The sequence below is a fragment of the Dermacentor variabilis genome, chromosome 2, assembly GCF_050947875.1.
Source record: "Dermacentor variabilis isolate Ectoservices chromosome 2, ASM5094787v1, whole genome shotgun sequence".
NCBI classification, from domain to species: domain Eukaryota; kingdom Metazoa; phylum Arthropoda; class Arachnida; order Ixodida; family Ixodidae; genus Dermacentor; species Dermacentor variabilis.
The window spans coordinates 76,861,592-76,881,840 of NC_134569.1; the positions used below are offsets into that span (position 1 = coordinate 76,861,592).

Sequence of the window (20,249 nt, forward strand, 5' to 3'; positions counted from 1 at the left end):
GAAGAAGCGTGAGTCCTGTCACGCCTTCTTCACTCCTGCCGTTAAACCGCTCATACCTTTACGATAACTAACCTTCTTATTTTTCGAACGCAAGTGACTTAGAACTACAATGGGACTTTCTCGGAGAAGTTGACTCTGCGCAGCAAAGGCAAACATCGAAATACAAACTGGTGCTGGTGCCATGCAGTGCTAGAGTTCCTGTGCTGCACAGGCTTTGAAGACTTGGCTTTCCCACATGTGCGATGTATTCATGAGGAGAAGAAAGTTACACGTCCTGAAACATCTGTACTTAATGCGCTCGCATCCGCATATATGTGACAGGCACACAGTTAATGCAGTCCATATTGTTTTGATCGGACCGCTGGTACGATCTGTTGGGAACTCGGCGCTGACGCCCGTGGTTGTACCTGGGTCGCAAGCCCCAAGGGTAGCGTTGGCCTGGCGGCCTGGGGTACAACTGGAAGCATCCGAAGGTCCCGGCAAAGCATGAGTCGACTGGTAACAACGAAACAACTTGTTTATTTTAACATCGCAAAGAGTTGGCGGTCAGGTTGACCGAAGTAGAGAGACGGGAGAGCACTTCACTCAACAGAAGAAATCGGAGCCCTCCTTTTGGCGTCCGGGGGCAGCTGTTTTTATACTCTCGCAGTTGAGGGCAAGAAGGAACCCCTCAAAAGACGAGCACGTGAATGTACAATGGGCTAATGGTGACGCACACTGTCGTAGCGATGCCGTAGCACCATGTCGAGCACGATCTCGTAGCACCCTGTCGTGGCGCTGCCGGTCGGACACAATGACTGTAATGAGAGGATGGTCCCTGCTTTGGCATCGCCTGTTTCGGGCACAATGACTGGAATGAGATCCCTGCTTTGGCATCGCCTGTTTCGGGCACAATGACTGGAATGCGAGGATGATCCCTATGCGGTCGCATCGCCGCAGTCGCGCCTGGAAACACCTGGCGATGAGTGTTGCGGCGACGACGATCGGGCCAAAATGTCTGCCGCCCCGCCGCAGTCGCGCCGGCAAAACCACGTGTCGCAGGCGAAACGCAACAGACCGCCCCGCCGGGGGAAGGAGATCCCGATGGACAGGGGACTGCATCCGCTGTCCGGAGGGATGTCGCTCGATGATGCTCATAACCGAAGTCGGGCGTCCCTCGACGTTTCTTGAGCGCAGCGCACAGAGAAGGCCTCGTTCTCTTGTTCAGGTTCGCACGGGACACTGCAAAGTGACTTCGGGAGAGTTCACATTTTTGTTCTCGTTCCCGGCAAGCGTTAGAACTACGCTGAAACTCAACCGCTCAGTCAGCAAGCACGGCACAACCCTCACTAAGCCCTGCCAGGCTCTTTCCCCTTTTTATACCACTGCCTAGTTCCTTACAGTAGTCTAGCATCACTCAGAACGCGTCCACAAATTGAAAAATTGCACTAGAAAGCATATCATCACTTTGAAACACTAAACAAAAGCAATATGTTAAAAAAAATCCTGCCTCAGGAAGAAAAACATCAGTAACAAACAATTTTGAGGCTGATTCCTACGTTAGGGGCTTCGACTTAAGCCATCGGCGTTACCGTTGAGACTCCCCTTTTTGTAACGCACCTCAAAGGAATATTGTTGTAAAGCGAGGCTCCAGCGCAGGAGGCGGCCATTTTTGGGAGAGATGGTCTGCAGCCATTGGAGAGGGCAGTGATTCGTCTCAATGATAAACCTCGAGCCGGCTAGATAGCATGACAATTTCTGAACGGCCCACACGAGACACGCACACTCTTTCTCGGTGGCGCTATACGCCTGCTCACGACTGGTCAGCTTACGACTAGCATACAGGACGGGGTGTTCTACTTCTCCATTTTCCCGTTGGCACAGTACAACGCCCATGCCTCGCTCACTAGCATCGCACTGAACAATGAACCCTTTTGTATAGTCTGGCGATCGTAGCACAGGCTGGCTTGTTAGGGCACTCTTTAGGGCGCTAAAAGCTCTTTCCTTTGTCTCGTCCCAGACGACTGTTTGAGGCTCTGTCTTTCTTAGAGCATCCGTCAGGGGAGCCGCGATATCAGAGTACCTAGGGATGTACCTCTGATAGTAGCCGGCGACACCTAAGAACGACCGAATATCGGTCTTTGTGCGCGGTTGCGGAAAGTCTCGCACAGCGGCCACTTTTATTTCAGAGGGGCGGCGACGACCCTGACCAATCACGTGACCGAGGTAGACAACCTCGGCCTGTGCTAACTGGCACTTAGGAGCCTTTACTGTCAAGCCTGCTTCGCGCAGGCGGGTTAGCACTGCCCGCAAGTGTGTCATATGCTCAGACCAGGATGCGGAGAATATCGCTACGTCGTCTAGATACGGTAAAGCGAATTCTTGCTGTCCCCGCAACACTTTATCCATGAGACTTGAAAAACAGTATGGCGCGTTCTTCAAACCAAAACTCAACACTTTAGGACGGAATGTTCCCATTGGTGAAATGAACGCCGCATACCTACTAGCCTCTTCTGTAAGTGGAACCTGCCAATAACCCCTGACAAGATCTAGGGTGGAAATAAACTGAGCGCTACTAACTTTCTCAAGGCGCTCCTCGATGTTAGGGATCGGATAAATTTGATCCTTAGTGATGGAATTAAGCCTGCGGTAGTCGACGCAAGGACGAGGTTCCTTGCCCGGTACCTCAACTAAAATCAAAGGGGAGGTATAATCACTCTCACCTGCCTCAATAACACCGAGCTGTAGCATTTTCTTTACCTCAGCCTCCATAATATCGCTCTGGCGGGGTGACACCCGATACGCCTTGGATCGTACTGGCTCTGTGGAGGTAAGTTCTATATCATGAGTAAGTACAGAAGTCCTACCAGGCCTCTCAGAGAACAGACCTTGAAACTCTTGTAATAGCTGGTGTAGTTCGGTTTTCTGCTCGGGCGACAGCGGTGCTTTACTGATAAGGTCACTAATGACTTGACCGGTGTCTTCCCTGTTCGTCACTGAGCCTAGTCCTGGAAGCTCGACCGGAAGCTCTTCAGGAACGCTTACCATCATGCACACCACTGCTTCCCTTTGTCTATAAGGTTTGAGCAGATTACAGTGGTAAACTTGCTGTGCTTTCCGCTTTCCTGGCAGACTTACCACGTAGTTAACGTCCGACAGTTTCTGAACAATTCGCGCTGGGCCCTCCCACTGCACGTCTAGTTTGTTGTTTAGCGATGTGCGCAATATCATGACCTCATCGCCAACCTCAAAACGACGGGCCCTGGCTGTCCGATCATAATAAACCTTGGCCCTCTGCTGGGCCTTTGTCATTGCTTCACCTGACAACTCCTGTGCCCTTTTTAAGCGTTCGAGGAGCTTAAGCACGTACTCCACCACGACTGGGTCGTCGCCCCTACCTTCCCACGATTCTCGAAGCATGCGAAGCGGAGATCGAAGCGAGCGACCGTACACCAGTTCAGCTGGCGAAAACCCCGTAGCCGCATGCGGCGCGGTCCTTAAAGCAAACATCACCCCAGGCAGACACAGCTCCCAGTCAGTTCGATGTTCAAAACACAACGCTCTCAACACGCGCTTCATGACGGAGTGGAGCTTCTCAACGGAATTCGACTGTGGGTGGTACACTGAGCTGTGTAACAGCTTTACCCCACACCTTTCGAGAAAAGTTGTCGTCAAAGCGCTAGTAAACACTGTGCCCTGATCTGATTGGATTTCCGCAGGAAAACCAACTCGCGCAAATATGGACAGTAGTGCATTAACTATCTCAACTGAGCTGAGTTCTTTAAGCGGCACTGCTTCAGGGAACTTTGTCGCTGGGCAGATCACAGTCAAAATGTGTCTGTACCCCGTGGCTGTTACCGGCAGAGGTCCCACAGTATCAATAACGAGCCGTCTAAAAGGCTCCGTAATGATAGGTACCAATTTCAACGGCGCCCTCGATTTGTCCCCTGGTTTGCCCACCCGCTGACAAGTGTCACATGTCCTCACGAAATGGTCTGCGTCCCGAAAACACCCTGGCCAATAGTACTCTTGCAAGAGACGGTCCTTAGTTTTCTTAACTCCTAGGTGTCCGGACCACGAACCCCCATGCGACAAGCGCAACAGATCCTGACGATAGCATTGAGGCACGATCAGCTGATCGAACTCCACTCCTCTTCGGTCTAGATACTTCCGGTACAGGACTCCACCTCTTTCCACAAAACGCGCAGTTTTCCTGGCGATACCTTCTTTGACATTGCAGCGCACGTTTTCCAGGCTGCCATCCTTTTTTTGCTCGGCTATCAAAGCCGACCGGCTGACTTTTAGCAACCTATCAAGTCCGTCTGACGTAGGCGCGATGAGCAAATCAGTAGATAGCTCTTCTAACTTTCCCGAATCGGGATTTTCCTCTCCAGTATCTGGCGCCTTCAACGCTACAGACTCAATTTTATTCAGTTCGGGCGTGCTCTGAATATCAGCTTGCTGCGCCTCTGACCCTTTTTCGTTGTTTGATAACGTCGGCCCCGCAACTACCGCCTTTGCAGCGAGCTCCCGAACCTTCGATCTGGTTAAGGCCTGAACACTAGCTTCACCAAACAAAAGCCCCTTCTCGCGCAGGAGGTGATCGGACCTGTTTGAAAATAGGTACGGGTACTGGGGTGGCAGCATAGATGACACTGCCGCCTCTGTCTCAAGCGCTCCGAAAGGTCCTTCAATAAGCACCTTTGCTACTGGCAGACACACGCTATGAGCTTCCACGGCTTGCTTGATCCACGCGCACTCGCCCGTGAACATATGGGGTTCTACGTAAGATGGGTGAACTACATCCATCGTAGCTGCGGAATCGCGAAGCACTCGGCACTCTTTCCCGTTCACGAGGAGGTCTCGCATGTAAGGCTCGAGAAGCTTCATGTTCTCGTCAGTGCTGCCTAATGAAAAAAACACAACTTTTGGTGTTGTTTCCGGACACTGCGCCGAAAAGTGACCCGGCTTCTGGCACGTATAACACAAGCGCGCTCGCCTCATCTCGAACCGCTTTCTGCGTTTGGCTGCCGCCGTCTCTTTACGTTTGGTCGGACTGCTTTCGCTCGCATCCGCACTACGCGTGTCCCCCTTTGCTCTCATGGGTGTGAACTTCGGCCTCTCAAACTTCGAGCCAAATTCACCCTTTTGACCGTCCTTAGCTCCGCGAGCCCGACGCGTCACAAACTCCTCGGCTAGCTCAGCGGCTTTAGCCACCGTACAAACGTCTGGCCTATCCAAGACCCAGTATCGCACGTTCTCCGGTAACCGACTATAAAACTGTTCTAGCCCAAAACACTGCAGAACTTTATCGTGGTCACCAAACGCTTTCTCTTCTTTGAGCCACTCCTGCATGTTTGACATAAGCCTATACGCAAACTCTGTATATGACTCACTTCTGCCTTTCTCATTTTCCCGAAACTTCCGACGGAACGCCTCCGCAGACAGCCGGTACTTTTTTAGAAGACTCGATTTCACTGTGTCGAAATCCTCTGCCTCCTCTCTATCCAAGCGAGCGACTACGTCGGCCGCCTCGCCGGGTAACAAAGTGAGCAAGCGCTGTGGCCACGTTTCCCGAGAGAACCCCTGCTTCTCGCACGTTCGCTCAAAGTTAACCAGGAACAAACCAATGTCCTCTCCAAGCTTAAACGGCCGCATCAGGTCAGTCATTTTGAACAATACGCGTTCTCCTGCACCGTGTGCCTGACTTCCATTACGAGCGCGTTCCATCTCTACCTCAAGACGCTTTATTTCCAAAGCGTGTTGACGGTCACGCTCTTCTTTTTCTTTCTGCTCTTTAAGTTCGCGCTCCTGTTTCTCTTTTTGCTCTTTAAGTTCGCGCTCCTGTTTCTCTTTTTGCTCTTTAAGTTCGCGCTCCTGTCTTTTTGACCTCTCCTCAATAGTCTCAAGGCATTCCGACAGCTCGTCATCCTCAGCCTCTAACTCAAGAATAGCCTTTAGCAGTTCTGGTTTTCTGAGTTTGTCTGAGACATCCAGACCCAACTCTCTTGCAAGCTCCAACAATTTCGGTTTGAGCAACGACTTCAAATCCATGGCTGCTCTGAATGCTGCTTTCTCTACTGCTTACTATTGTCTTGCCGCAAACTAACCCGGCAGCAACGACAACCACAATTACCAGCTCTGTTTCTGACACTAACAAAAAGCCTGGCAAAGCTCAGAAGAAGAAAGTCCCGCACTCACCAAACCTCGCAGCCAAGAGTCCAGCGCAGTCGTTCCGCTGCAGGCAACCAGTCATCACACAGGGCTCGTTGCACTGCTCCCGGATCGTCGTTGAGCTGCTCAGCATACAGTCAACTGCATCTCTTCGCTGCTGGCCTCCGTTGTCGCGATCTCACCGCTGGCAGACAGTTGTTTGAAGTCGGAGGCGATCTCACCGCTGCCAACCAGATGTTTGGATCGGACTGCTGGTACGATCTGTTGGGAACTCGGCGCTGACGCCCGTGGTTGTACCTGGGTCGCAAGCCCCAAGGGTAGCGTTGGCCTGGCGGCCTGGGGTACAACTGGAAGCATCCGAAGGTCCCGGCAAAGCATGAGTCGACTGGTAACAACGAAACAACTTGTTTATTTTAACATCGCAAAGAGTTGGCGGTCAGGTTGACCGAAGTAGAGAGACGGGAGAGCACTTCACTCAACAGAAGAAATCGGAGCCCTCCTTTTGGCGTCCGGGGGCAGCTGTTTTTATACTCTCGCAGTTGAGGGCAAGAAGGAACCCCTCAAAAGACGAGCACGTGAATGTACAATGGGCTAATGGTGACGCACACTGTCGTAGCGATGCCGTAGCACCATGTCGAGCACGATCTCGTAGCACCCTGTCGTGGCGCTGCCGGTCGGACACAATGACTGTAATAAGAGGATGGTCCCTGCTTTGGCATCGCCTGTTTCGGGCACAATGACTGGAATGAGATCCCTGCTTTGGCATCGCCTGTTTCGGGCACAATGACTGGAATGCGAGGATGATCCCTATGCGGTCGCATCGCCGCAGTCGCGCCTGGAAACACCTGGCGATGAGTGTTGCGGCGACGACGATCGGGCCAAAATGTCTGCCGCCCCGCCGCAGTCGCGCCGGCAAAACCACGTGTCGCAGGCGAAACGCAACAATATACATGAGTGTGCATTATCTCCATAAACTATGAATGCGGGGTTTCGTCTAAAGCGAAATTTTGTGTGCGCGTGCCAGGGCATCTGCAGTAATTTTATTTCCTTCAATTTTCTAAGTGGAAACAGTTGCACAGAGAAGCCTCTCTCCGGGCGGCATGCCATGTTTGATTTGTATAAATGTTCTATCATTATATATATATATATATATATATATATATATATATATATATATATATATATATATATATATATATATATATATATATATATATATATATATATATCACAGAGAGAGAGACAGAGAGAGAGAGAGAGAGAGAGAGAGAGAGAGAGAGAGAGAGAGAGAGAGAGAGAGAGGCGCATACTTCAGGTGAGCGCCGAAGTACCAGAAATGTGCTAGCGACCATAGCGCGAGTTGATATCTTGACAATACAGAACTGAGAGTAAACCGAGTCCACCGATGTGTCTCTGTGCTAGCAGATAATGCGATCTGCGTGCACATAAATTCGTAGGCTGTTAATGCAAAACGTAAAGGCTAAGCAATAGAGGAAAAGAAACGAGCCGTGACAGCTTGAAAGCCCGGAGCAGGAAAAGGCATGTTTTGCTGCTTGAATAAGCATCGCTTAAATGAAAATAACGACTGCCACACGGAAGCCACACAGACGCGGTGAGACTATGTACTCTCAATTTGCACGAGGACAGTTCACGCATTAGCTGCGGCTTACACGCATTCGGGTCGTCGCGCAAGACGTACACGGGCGCTTTATGTTTCTACGAGGACTCAAGGTCAGAAAGACACCGGCATATTTCTATTAAAAAAAAAAAAGAGCCAGAGAAAAAAAAAATATCGTGTGCATACTTTCCCAGGCTTCTCGTGCTGCTCCTCAACGCTTTTCTTGGCGGAGCATCTTCCATCTTTCCGTACCCATAACGTCGCCGCCGGTCCCGTATAGATCTTCTTTCCCCTTGTGTTTGTCTCTCTGCCTTTACTCCCAAGATGTCCATCCATCTAAACGTCGCAGATAACGGAGTCGTATTATGCGCAGACTCGCACCCGTTACGTACGAGAGAAAGAAAAGAAGAAAACAATCCCCTCGAAACGTACAAGCAGCACGGAGAAGGTGAAGACTGTGCACGTCGCGAAGGAGCGGCCGTGCAGGAGGAGGAGGAGGATGCATATATTACCCGCCGAGGACACGTTCACGGGCGCATCCTGGCGGCAGTACATAAAACTCAATGCGGAAGGCGATAAATTTCGCGCGATCCCGGCAGCGAGCAAACTGAGCCCAACGAGGCGTGACATTCGCAAAATGGAGCGGAGGGTAAAAAAAGAAAGAAAGGGGGAGAGGGTGCTGCTACGGTCTTCTTCGCAGATACCTAAGCGTTGCGCATGGCGCACAGCCGCTGCTACCTCGGCAGCGCGGGAAGGATCGACGGAGACCCACGAGGAGGGACTGCAAAGCGGAAGGCAACCGTCTTTCCCCTTTCTGAGGTCCGCGGGAAAACGCTCAAGTAAACAGAGGCAACACAATGCGTGAGCGAGAGATGGCACTGGCAACACGGAGAGGGGCGCCCAGCGGTGTATTGTGGGGATGCAGAACACAACCGCGCGCACACATACATGCACGCACGCACGCACGCACCTAGCTCGGCCACATTTGCCGTGTGCCGCATATTCGCGCGCATCGCAGATTACGTGCACACCTGCTTGCGGTGTGTGACGGTGTGTGACGCGAAAATTAGCCGCGTGACGCGAGAATTAACCGAGCAAATCTCCGCCGCTCTCGCTTGCACGTGATCAATGGAGGAAGAAGAGTCTATACACCGTGGTTTGGTTGGACGTGCCGTAGCGCGGTACACCCCTTCAGTTGGGCATTATCAATAACTGTACCGAACGTTGCAGTTAAGTTCGCGAATGAAGGAGCATGACGGTGCTTACCTCAGGAACTGAAGCGTGTACAGGCGAGTGCAAGAATTAAAACCCTTAACAAATGATGTAACATCGAGAATTTGCCACTGTGAGCAAGGTACTAATCAATCACAACTAGCGGGATCGACACTCAATTTGGACGTTCCAAAAACAATGAGGGATCGGCACCTCAATGTCTAGCTCTGTAACATTTTTTTTAAGGGTTCACACGGACGTATCTATATACGTTCCACCCGCGTTAGAATATGCGGCCACCGACGCCCTGGCGAACCAAAGTCATATTCACATAATCTCGCGTGCACCGTGAAACTGCGCGATAGACTTGCGGTGGCGCATCGTCTCAAAGCGATGCGCTGTCGAATACGTCTGAAACATTTGCTCCCAGCATAAGAACGCGGGTGAAAGAAGAGACGGCCTACGTAATCGGTTGCGATTTGCCATAAAAAGCGCATGCGTGTAGCACAATTTCCTTCATCCTTAGTGAGTAGGAAAGTGTAAAGATCATGGCATGGTCTGTAGCAACTTGCAAACAAGGCCGCGAGGCCTGCCTGGCTATTTTCTTGTTTTTTATTATTTATTTCGTGTTGAAAAAAAAAGATTAATCAGTGACTACAATTTCGAACAACTTATTAAGCGTTATTTTAGCGGTGATCGCATCGCTGCCAACCACACCCTTAAAGAAAACAAGACGCGTCGCAACAAATAAGCGAGAGCCACGCCAACAACGAACGTCAATGTGGCAAACGAGGCTCGGTGTATACAGGGTATACGGGGTGTATACAGGGTATACTTCGCAAGGCGGATCCACTTGGAACGAATTCTCAGGACGACACCAGTTTCGATACATAAATTCCTTAACTTTGCGGAGAAACGCATTGGCGTTCCAGTTACTTGTGTGCTTCAGTGCATGAAACGACGTTTTGTTAACAAATTAACTGGAACGCCAACGCATTTCTCCGCAAAGTTCGGGAATTTATATTTCGAAACTGGGATCATCTTGAAAATTCGTTCCAAGTGGATCCGCCTTGCGAAGTTCCCAGCTAGAATTTGTAAATTGCAACATGGGCCATAAGATAATTAGCTAAAAAGTTAATTTGTGAATTCTCGTTAACTAGTCGATTTTGCATTTCAATTTTTTTGTGCAAGTATTGTCCGCCGCTTCGAGTAGACCGGTTCATAAACTAGAATTTAGGTATCTACCACAGGCAACCTTTAAAAAATTTTGAAAGTGTTCGCTGAAACAACCTGTATACCAACACAAGGAAGAGATTACGGTTCTTCTCTCGCCTTACGCACTTCCAGCGCGGCTTGCTATCCAAGTACAGGCATGTAGGATTATATGCCGCATAATCGTAATGCACAGATGAACCACGTAACTTGCCAGGTAAGTACAACAGTGGCGAAATGTCCTCTACTTTCGTATCGAATGCTTACGGGGCTACAGCGAGGGACTTCTAGGCCTTGCTAAACGACCGAGCCGGAAAAAAAAAAAGAAGAAAAAGAAAAGGTGAGAAACACGGCCAATGCCGCTCGTACGAGCAATCTCCCAATCGAAACACCTGCTCCAATCGGTATAGCTATACACACACACGTGCGTTACGCAACTCTCACGAACGCGCACCACCCAACGCAGGCGTTCTGCCCTTCGTTCAATCACTTCCCCGTCCGAGACGGAGGTTATGCGCTCGTGCCGCAATAGTAGATGACCCGCATACGACATCTCCCGTGGTAGCAGCAGTATCATCATCATCATCATCATCAGCAGCAGCAGCAGCAGCAGCAAGAACACACTGCCGTCAACAGCAACATTTCGCGAGGCAAACGGCAACCCCCTCAGACTCCAAGAGGCGAACGTGCAATGGAAAACGGCTGGCAGCGCTGAACTAAGGCAACACACACACACACACACACACACACACACACACACACACTGCAGAAAAAAAAAAGAACACATCTAACATCACTACCATTGCAACCTCTCTCAAACACGATCGAGCACATAAGGCTATAGCTTGTCGCTGCCAAGAGGATAGGCGGCATAGTCCAATAAGAGACGCGTGCGAAGGACGAAAGGGCAGGAGAGAAGGGTCCGCCTTGTACACGAAGGATAGAACTGATCGATGGCGGCCAACGGCAGCAACAGAAGCAACAGCTCGCCCAGGCACCGCGGTGCCGTGTGCGAATGAGCCAGAGATCGGTTGAGCCGATTGCCAGATGAGTGCGTGCGCGTACGTGCTACTACGCGGCGCGGCGGAGGCGGAAAGCGCGGTTGCTCGGCGGCGCCAGCCATTATTAACGCTCCTTTAAATACTACGGCACGACTACTACGCCGGGACTCTCTTTATCTGCTTGGGACAGGAGCCAGCCCGCCAAGGCGACGCCATTCACCCGCGCCCCGCAGCTTGCTGCGTTGCGCCTCACTACGCCGCATATCGAAGTGCGCGACACAGAATATGCTTTTTTTTTTTTTTAACGCGAATCTTTCTCTGCGTACCTTCCCGTACTTTGATGACCGTCGCTGCTGGGTTGTTGCCGCTGTGGTGCCGACCAGCTCACACGTGAACAAATAAATTAAACAAAAATTAATTACATGCGAGATGGTGGCATCCAACCTCGGTTTCCCAGAACAGTAGCCCGATGCTCTAACTATTCTGGCTACAACAGCGCGTACACTTCAATAACGCCAAAGCCAACTAGCTTTTTGAGATGAACGCCTCGTGCATCACAATGCGTAAATAGCACGGACGCGTGAGAGCGCATGCGCGCGCGCCATTATCCTGTACGTCAAAGACGCAGGAATGAAATGAGCAAATTCATAGCATTTAATTATCCGTTCCACGAAAGCTTCGCTCTACATAGATTCTAAGACGTGTGTCGAATCTGCATATTCTTCTAATTTTATTTTTTAATGGACGCGCACACGTTTATTTCATCGACGTTTCGACCGGCCTCCTTCATTAAGACACTTCTTGAACACAATATATGAGGGGAGTTCATAAAGTTTGCACTGTTGCCAGGAAGGAACATATATTAAGCGACGAGACTCGGGTGGGAGTGTGATATGAGCCCGCACTCAGGTTAACCTGCATGTTGCACAATTGTCGAACAATTATCCGCCGGCAAGCAAGCACTAGAGTATCTACTTGCGCATCAACCTATGGCCCATAGAGCAACGGCCGGTCGCTGTAGCTTGTACGGCCGCGTTGAAATCGCCAGCGCCGTTTCACACAGCAGCGTAATAAACTGGGCGCAGCCACCGCGCACCGCTACGAGCTCGGCATAAATCTCCTTGGCATTGTTGTTCCCCCTAATGCAGAAAGCGGATCACTACTCGTGCTGCAACCAACATTCCCGATGAATGCCGTCATTTTTTATTTGACGTCCCAGGAGTGTTCCGCGGTATTATAGAGAGCACAATTTTCATATTCCGCTGAAACTAGAGAGACATGTTTCCCAATCTGTTTTTATTCCAAATCGACCATTAGACCTGCCTGATAGATAAGAATGGTTCGGGTCCAGCCCATATGGGCGCGCGCCCCACCCATATGGTCAGAACCCGAACCATTTTGACCTATCACGAAGAGCTAATGGCCGATTTGGAATAAAAACAGATTGGAATAGTTTTACGTTATGCCGGTCATGCGCTCATTTTGATGCCTATTGTGTAGTACGCCTGTTCCAGATTTATGGTGCCGATAATATGAACTTTATGAACACACCTCGTGTGTGTGTGTTTATACTTTGCTTATATTGAACCTCCATCGTAAAAAAGAAAGAAAGAAAGAAAGAAAGAAAGAAAGAAAGAAAGAAAGAAAGAAAGAAAGGAAGCGTGACTGAAACACGCGAAGAATGATGTAGTGTCGAAGCGAAAAAGGTGACTTCACTTTGTGTCACGTAAGTACGACGGAGAAGTGTAAATCGGATGAACGAAACTGCACGGGAAAAAGCATAGATAATTTGGTATTATATGTGAAAGAATAATAAGCGAGAAGCGGTAAGACACGATATAATTAAGTTGAGGAAAAAAACACATTGAGCGAACGTAAATGTGAAATAGTACAAAAGCAGTGCCCCAAAATGTTTTTGGCTTTTTCCTTCATTTTGATCATTGCCCTTACCGCTGTATAAGTACACATACATACATCATCCCCATCATCAGCCCATTTTTGTGGCTACTGCAGGACGAAGGCCTCTCCCGGCGATATTCAATTAACCCTGCCTTGGGCTAGCTGATTCCACATTCTGACTTTCAAGTTTCCTAATTTCATCACCACAACTAAATGTCTGCTTTTCTCGACTGCGCTTCCTTTATTATGGCACCCATTCTGTAACTCTAATGGTCCACCGGTTATCTGCCTGTCCAGAAGCTGGAGAGGCATTACATGGCCTGTCCAGCTCCATTCTTCTTCTCTTAACGTCAGCTAAAATAGCGGCAATCCTCGTTTGCTCTCTGATCCACACCGCTGTCTTCATTCTCTTAAGGTTACGCCTAACATTTTTCGTTCCATCGCTCTTTGCGCGGTCCTTAACGTGTTCTCGAGCTTCTTTGTTAAAATTAAAAATTAAATTATGGGGTTTTACGTGCCAAAACCACTCTCTGATTATGAGGCACGCCGTAGTGGAGGACTCCGGAAATTTCGACCACCTGGGGTTCTTTAACGTACACCTAAATCTAAGTACACGGGTGCTTTCGCATTTCGCCCCCATCGAAATGCGGCCGCCGTGGCCGGGATTCGATCCCGCGACCTTGTGCTCAGCAGCCTAACACCATAGCCACTGAGCAACCACGGCGGGTGAGCTTCTTTGTTATGATATGATATGATATCACCATATGATAGCACCGGCAGGATGCAATGATTGTACACTTTCTTTCCCACGAAAGTGGTAAACCCCCAGTCAGAATTTGGTAAGGCCTGCCGTATGCACTCCAACCCATTTTTTTTTATTCTGTATATTTCCTTCTCATGATCAGAGTCGCCTGTTAGTAATTGGCCTCGATAAACGCACTCCTGCAGAGACGCTAGTGTTTGTGTAATAGCCTCACAGAACTGCAGCCCGCGTCTCCGTCTCTCTTTATACCTTAAACACAATGGCTATACAACGTTTGACGGAAGGCCGTGCATTCGACGGATGATGTGGCATGACGTCGACAAACTCACAGGTAGGGGCACCCAAACAGAATTGTACCTACACAGTGCTACGCAATATGTTAGTGACGTTGCATTCGAGAGGCAAAGACAACTTCATATCTACGTCGAAAGCAAACTGCGCGACGAGTATGGTTGCCGTGAACGAAAATACTATCTGACACTTGCTCGCATCTAAAGTTCGAGCTCACCGCGTAATTTCCCTTCGAAGTGAAATGACGCTAAACGAAAGAAAATTTCGCGGTTGGGAGGAGGCTGATTTTCGTGTTCACCACACGACTTTCACTTCTCCTCGTAAATGACGCAGTGATGATTTCTAATGATATCTCCATTAAAACGGTGTTGCGCAAAAATAGTCGCCTAGACTATTTGAGCTAATCAGCTTTCAGTACACTAAGGCAATTAGCATTCTTAGCCTGTTTGAGCCACTATCTATCTATCTATCTATCTATCTATCTATCTATCTATCTATCTATCTATCTATCTATCTATCTATCTATCTATCTATCTATCTATCTATCTATCTATCTATCTATCTATCTATCTATCTATCTATCTATCTATCTATCTATCTATCTATCTATCTATCTTATTTAAGCTGCTCTTCAATCACAAAATTTCTAAGATTTATCCCGTGCTCGGCGGATTAAATAGAACCAGCGTCACACGGGTTCCTCAAGCGCTACGCCGCGAATGCCTGTGCAGCGGCAGGCCGCCAATGAAATCTCGGAGGCCACGCAAAAGGAGGGGGACTTCGTGCACACAACGCTAGATGGCGCAACGTGTTCACAAGGAAGCGCCAGAGAAGAGCCTGGCTGCAGTACACGGCTCATACGTGACGCGTTTTGGCGGTGGCTCGAATTCGTCATAATCATCATCATCAGCCTGGTTACGCCCACTGCAGGGCAAAGGCCTCTCCCGTACTTCTCCAACTGCCCCGGTCTTGTACTAATTGTGGCCATGTTATCCCTGCAAACTTTTTAATCTCGTCCGCCCGCCTAACTTTATGCCGCCCTCTGCTACGCTTCCCTTCCCTTGGAATCCATTCCGTAACTCTTAATGACCATCGGTTATCTTCCCTCCTCATTACGTGTCCCGCCCATGCCCCCCCCCCCCCCCCCCCATTTCTTTTTCTTTATTTCAACTAAGATATCATTAACTCGCGTTTGTTCCCTCACCCAATCAGCTCTTTTCTTATCCCTTAACGTTACACCTATCATTATTCTTTCCATAGCTCGTTGCGTCGTCCTCAATTTAAGTAGAACCCTTTTCGTAAGCCTCCAGGTTTCTGCCCCGTACGTGAGTACTGGGAAGACACAGCTGTTATAAACTTTTCTCTTGAGGGATAATGGCAACCTGCTGTTCATGATCTGCGAATTCGTCACGAACGCTCTGCTACTCTTTCGCCGTCAAGTCGCCCGCTTGTGTCCTCCAAGCTTACGTGCTCCAAGCTCACGTACGTGCTGCCGTAGCGAGCCCTCAGCTTCTGCATTTCGTACCCATTTCGTCCTTCCATGTCGCGACCCCGGTAGGTGTCTCCGACGATGCTGAGGATCTCGAAGAAAGCCGCGACGAAGCCGCTCGCTGTAGCTATGCAGCGCGACAAGGCGAAGTGCGCTGCATATCTACTTATCGATCCGCCCTCCCCTAATTATGTCTTTTTCGGTGGCTCCATTTTACTTCAATGCCAATCGTATTAACGTAGACAATTATCGTGAGATGGGTTCTGCCAGAATTTTTTAATGCACTCTAGCATTTTGCATATGTCTCTATTTTAAAGTTGCCTATGCATGTGACGATCCCGCTTTAATCTCTTCCCTACTCTTTTTACCACCAATAATGTAAACGTGCCTTGCTGATTTCGACCGCTGACCATGCATAACAATTTGATAAGCTTTGAACGCCAGCTGCAACGCTTCAGGACGGTGGACAGAAGTTTCGTGCGGTCCTAGCTGGGTGGATATTTTGCAGTTCCGTTAGAAAGTGCTGAATTTTATTACCGGGTTTCTCTTTCTGCGGCAGACGCATACCTTATCCTGCAGCGAATATTTGCTCCAGTATGCAAGCCTCCAGTTTCCGCATTTCGTACAAATTTTGTATTGAGGCCGCAACCTAGCATCTCCAGAAGCAAAGCATTGCCCCCCCCCCCCCGCCAATTTTTGTGTTATCGTATAAAAATGTTTCCTGATTCGAGTATCTCCTGGTGCAAGTGTTGCGATGCTGGTGCCATCTGACGGCAGGGATAACTGCGGCGCGCGCGGGGCCGATCGCGCAATGCTGGGTAGGTTCGCGGGGATGTAACCCGTGGTAGTTTCAGTCCTCCCCATAAAGGCAGCCATATCATATATATACTGACTGTATATATATATATATACAGTCTCTATCCCGCCCGGCTCTGGGGCACCACCAGCGTGGGGGAACACGATCGCTCGGACGAGCTTTCGTTTGCAGGACTGCAGAACGACCTGGCGTCGATCGGCGTCTGGCTTGGACGAACATGATTTTCCCCCGTAACCTTACGTGGAGCACCGAACTGCTTCGATTCTTCAGCGTGTCTCCATCGAGGAACTTCCTTTGTTCCTAACACTGTTTCAGACCGCACATGGTCAAGTTTTTTTTTCTTGCGTCTAAAACGCAATCACTGGATGGACGCAATCGGCGGGTGCCCAGTCGTAAACATGCTGTCAATTTAAAAGTCCAAGTCTGAGATAGATTCACGTCAACGTCATACGACACAAATTGTTGAACAAAGAAACGTAACGAGAATTTTCTTGCAGGTCGCTTATCGTGCACTGAGCAACTCCTGCGGTACTCATTCGAACGTATCAAGCAGCACTTATTTTCCGGTAAGCTGAGCAATCAAATTTAATTAATTCAATTAATTACGTGCCTTACGTGCCAAAACCACGCACTGATTATGATGCGCGTCGTAGCGAGGGACTCCTGATTAATTATAAACACCTGGGGTTCTTTTACGTGCACCTAAATCTAAGTACACGGGCGTTCTTGGATTTAGCCTACGAAATGCGGCCTCCGTGGCTGCGATGTGATCCCACGAGCTTGTGCTTAGCAGCGCAACGCCATACACTAAGTATAGAACCACGGCGGGTCCGGTAACCTGACGCTTTAAATCATTGCCTGAACTCCACTGTCCCCTGTTTCATGCACTCTCGCTATTCAGTCGCGGCTCGTGGGCGACCGCTCTGACGCTGATCGTCAACTCTGGTCTGGCCATCTTTAATATGCTCGACACATCTTAGCACACTGCTCGATCTCATTACCGCTTAGCCATGCACAAAAGCTGTAACTTATTATCAATTCCTTCCACTGGAATTTGCTCTTTCAACAGAAATAATACCACCGCAATTTGAAACGAGACGTCGTATACTGCCATTTATTTAGCGCTCTGGTGGCTAGATTAGGAGACCTGGCGATGCCAAATGACCTTCCATGATTGTTGTAAAGATGGCGCCAGGTACCACCAAACACCCGTTTTTGTACGCTTCCAGACTAGCGTAAAAAAACTAACAAAAAATAGTTGATCAATACTTTATCAATACGAGTAAGACACCCGTTATGTTTACCCATTTTCATTCTTTTTTCTTTCAAAGAGGTGAAGCTTTCCCAAAGTTTGATCGTTGATGTAAGTTGTGTGATGCAAATAATATATATATATATATATATATATATATATATATATATATATATATATATATATATATATATATATATATATATATATATATATGCCTATCTTGTACTAAGCACCGCGACACACTTTCCCTCTGCCGTGTACAAAAGTCCTGCTTTGATACTTCACAACGTTGATTCAAATTTCGTGTGTTCAATACTCCCTCTTACATATTTTTGAAAATAAAGAAAGCTTACGCTTCTTTATCACGGAAATGATAAAGAAGCGTAAGTTTCTTTGAGCCCCCTAAGCTAGCTTTTCGTCACTGCATGAAAAAAAGAAAAAAGAGATTGATAGAACTGCTCTTTAATTCGAACTTTTTTCATAAATTAGAGACAAATAAGTCAAAATGTGCTATTTAATGCACTTCCGGCCGTGTTTGCGCACTGAAGAGGTCTAAGTAAAATCGGGTTACCCGATACAGCTGATAGGGCACGCGTAAGCAGTTTAGGGAGCTTTAGTGGATCAAATTTCGTATGAAGCGAGGAGGAATATATATATATATATATATATATATATATATATATATATATATATATATATATATATATATATATATATATATATATTACAAGTTCAGCTCGTGTTGTCACTTCGCTGCACAGCACATCGGCGTTTCTGCCGTTCAAAGCGGTGTGTGTCAGGTTGCGTCCACGGCATGTGAAGACTCGGTGCCACAACTAGAAATACTGTTTTTGCGCCGCATCATGTTACTAGTCAACGCCGCTGAGGACTAGAGAAGACGGGAGAGAGCTTTCGGAGTTGTCATTTAAGCACATAGTGAGACATAGTGAGTGAACATAAAAGGCTAAATCGATTAGCAACAGGCTAAAGTTTTGGTGGGCCAGCATAGCAGACAACTTTGCCAGCCTGATGCATGTCATTTGTTGCGTTAGCGGCAAAAGTCTTCCGACGCTAGGTTCGCGCTTGCTACTATAAGTGCGCTTTACCGCTATACAATAAACGTGCATTGCGGAGAAGTACACTAAAGCCCAATCGCCACTTCAGAACACATGTACGTGGGACCATTGCGTTTGTGCGCTGTGTGCAAGACGCAGCAGGCCAACATTCGCTCCCGCGTGCCTGGTCGTTAAATCCCACTTTCCAGAGGCTGTGCGAATAGAACGGAGCCTAAACTGTCGCACAGTTTCTGGTAAACGCCAGTGACGTTCGAACCTGACGCGCGCAGACACTCGCCCGGCTTCCATGCCGCCTTCAGACGACTAGGGCCACCTGTTGCTTGTTACGGAAAACTGGCGTCAGCGCGCGCGACGTTTGAAAGCGCTACGTTGTTCATCGTTTAGCCTCCGGCGGCCAAGGCGTATCGTTTTGACTACAAATGAGGGAACTTCGTGGAACTGTTGCTATCATAATTATCGGTTGTTTGACCGTTTTTAACGTCTCGAAGCACCGTAAAGGCCATGCTAAGAAGGTCCCGACTTCCGCAGTAGAGGGCTCCTCATTTACTTCCACCACGCGGGGTTCGTGTCAAAATGTCAGTATAATGGCGTTTTTGCGATTTCCTGCCACCGGAATTCGGCCGCGGCATTCCAAGTAGAGATCGGGTCCCTTGGCCGTCACAATAGGACACCACAGCCGCGCATTGAAGCTACGGCTATCTCGATGGGGTAGGCTTCAAGAAAATTTGGTTGTTGGGGTGAGGAACGCACAGCGCGATAAAGTGATTATAGGAAACGAAGCACAATTTACAATATGGATGATAAATTTACGGCGCCAATACGAAGCAATCGTGATACCAGGCCCAGCAGAACGTTACCTTGCTTGCGTCACGTATAGCGAGTGCATTATTGCTCACAGCAACATGGCAGGCAGTCAAAGGAACCGGCAGTGTTCTTGCACGCGCCTCTTGCAACTACACATTTACTTTCGAAACTGCTTAATTACTAAAAATATAATAATAGCAATTTAAGACCAGTGGTGACGACCGAACACCATAGGTCTTGCGTCGATCTTGTACCAATTAAGTTTTCCTTATCTTTTTTTTTTTCTTCGAACAGTTTGCCTAACGCTGGGACAGACAGCCTTTCTTTCGCGTTTGTGTTCTATTCGCCTACCATCGACAACTCGGTGAAAGAAGGCAACAAGGCAGCCTTACGGTCTCTGAAGAAATCAGCGCCCGCATTCACACAACTTCTATTACGTACGTGCCACTTAAGATTCGCCATTGCCGCATCGGTTGCCTCGTTATCGGGACGATTGCCCTCATGAGCAGCGGGTGCCGGAATGGTGGGCAATGAGGAAGAGCTCTTACGCAAGATAAATTGTTTTATAAATACGGGTCCATGATCTTCGATGACGTCCCTCACGTGATCCATCAACATAATTGCGATGGCGATTTCTGATGGCGTCCCCTTTAAGTTGG

At 48.6% G+C, this 20,249-nt stretch overlaps 1 protein-coding gene across 2 annotated transcripts in view; it reads right to left on the reverse strand.

Annotated features, from left to right (window-relative positions):
* The window catches only part of LOC142572134 (elongation factor-like GTPase 1), a 156,062-nt gene that overhangs the window by 61,948 nt on the left and 73,865 nt on the right, over window positions 1-20,249 (reverse strand). The window lies entirely within an intron of this gene.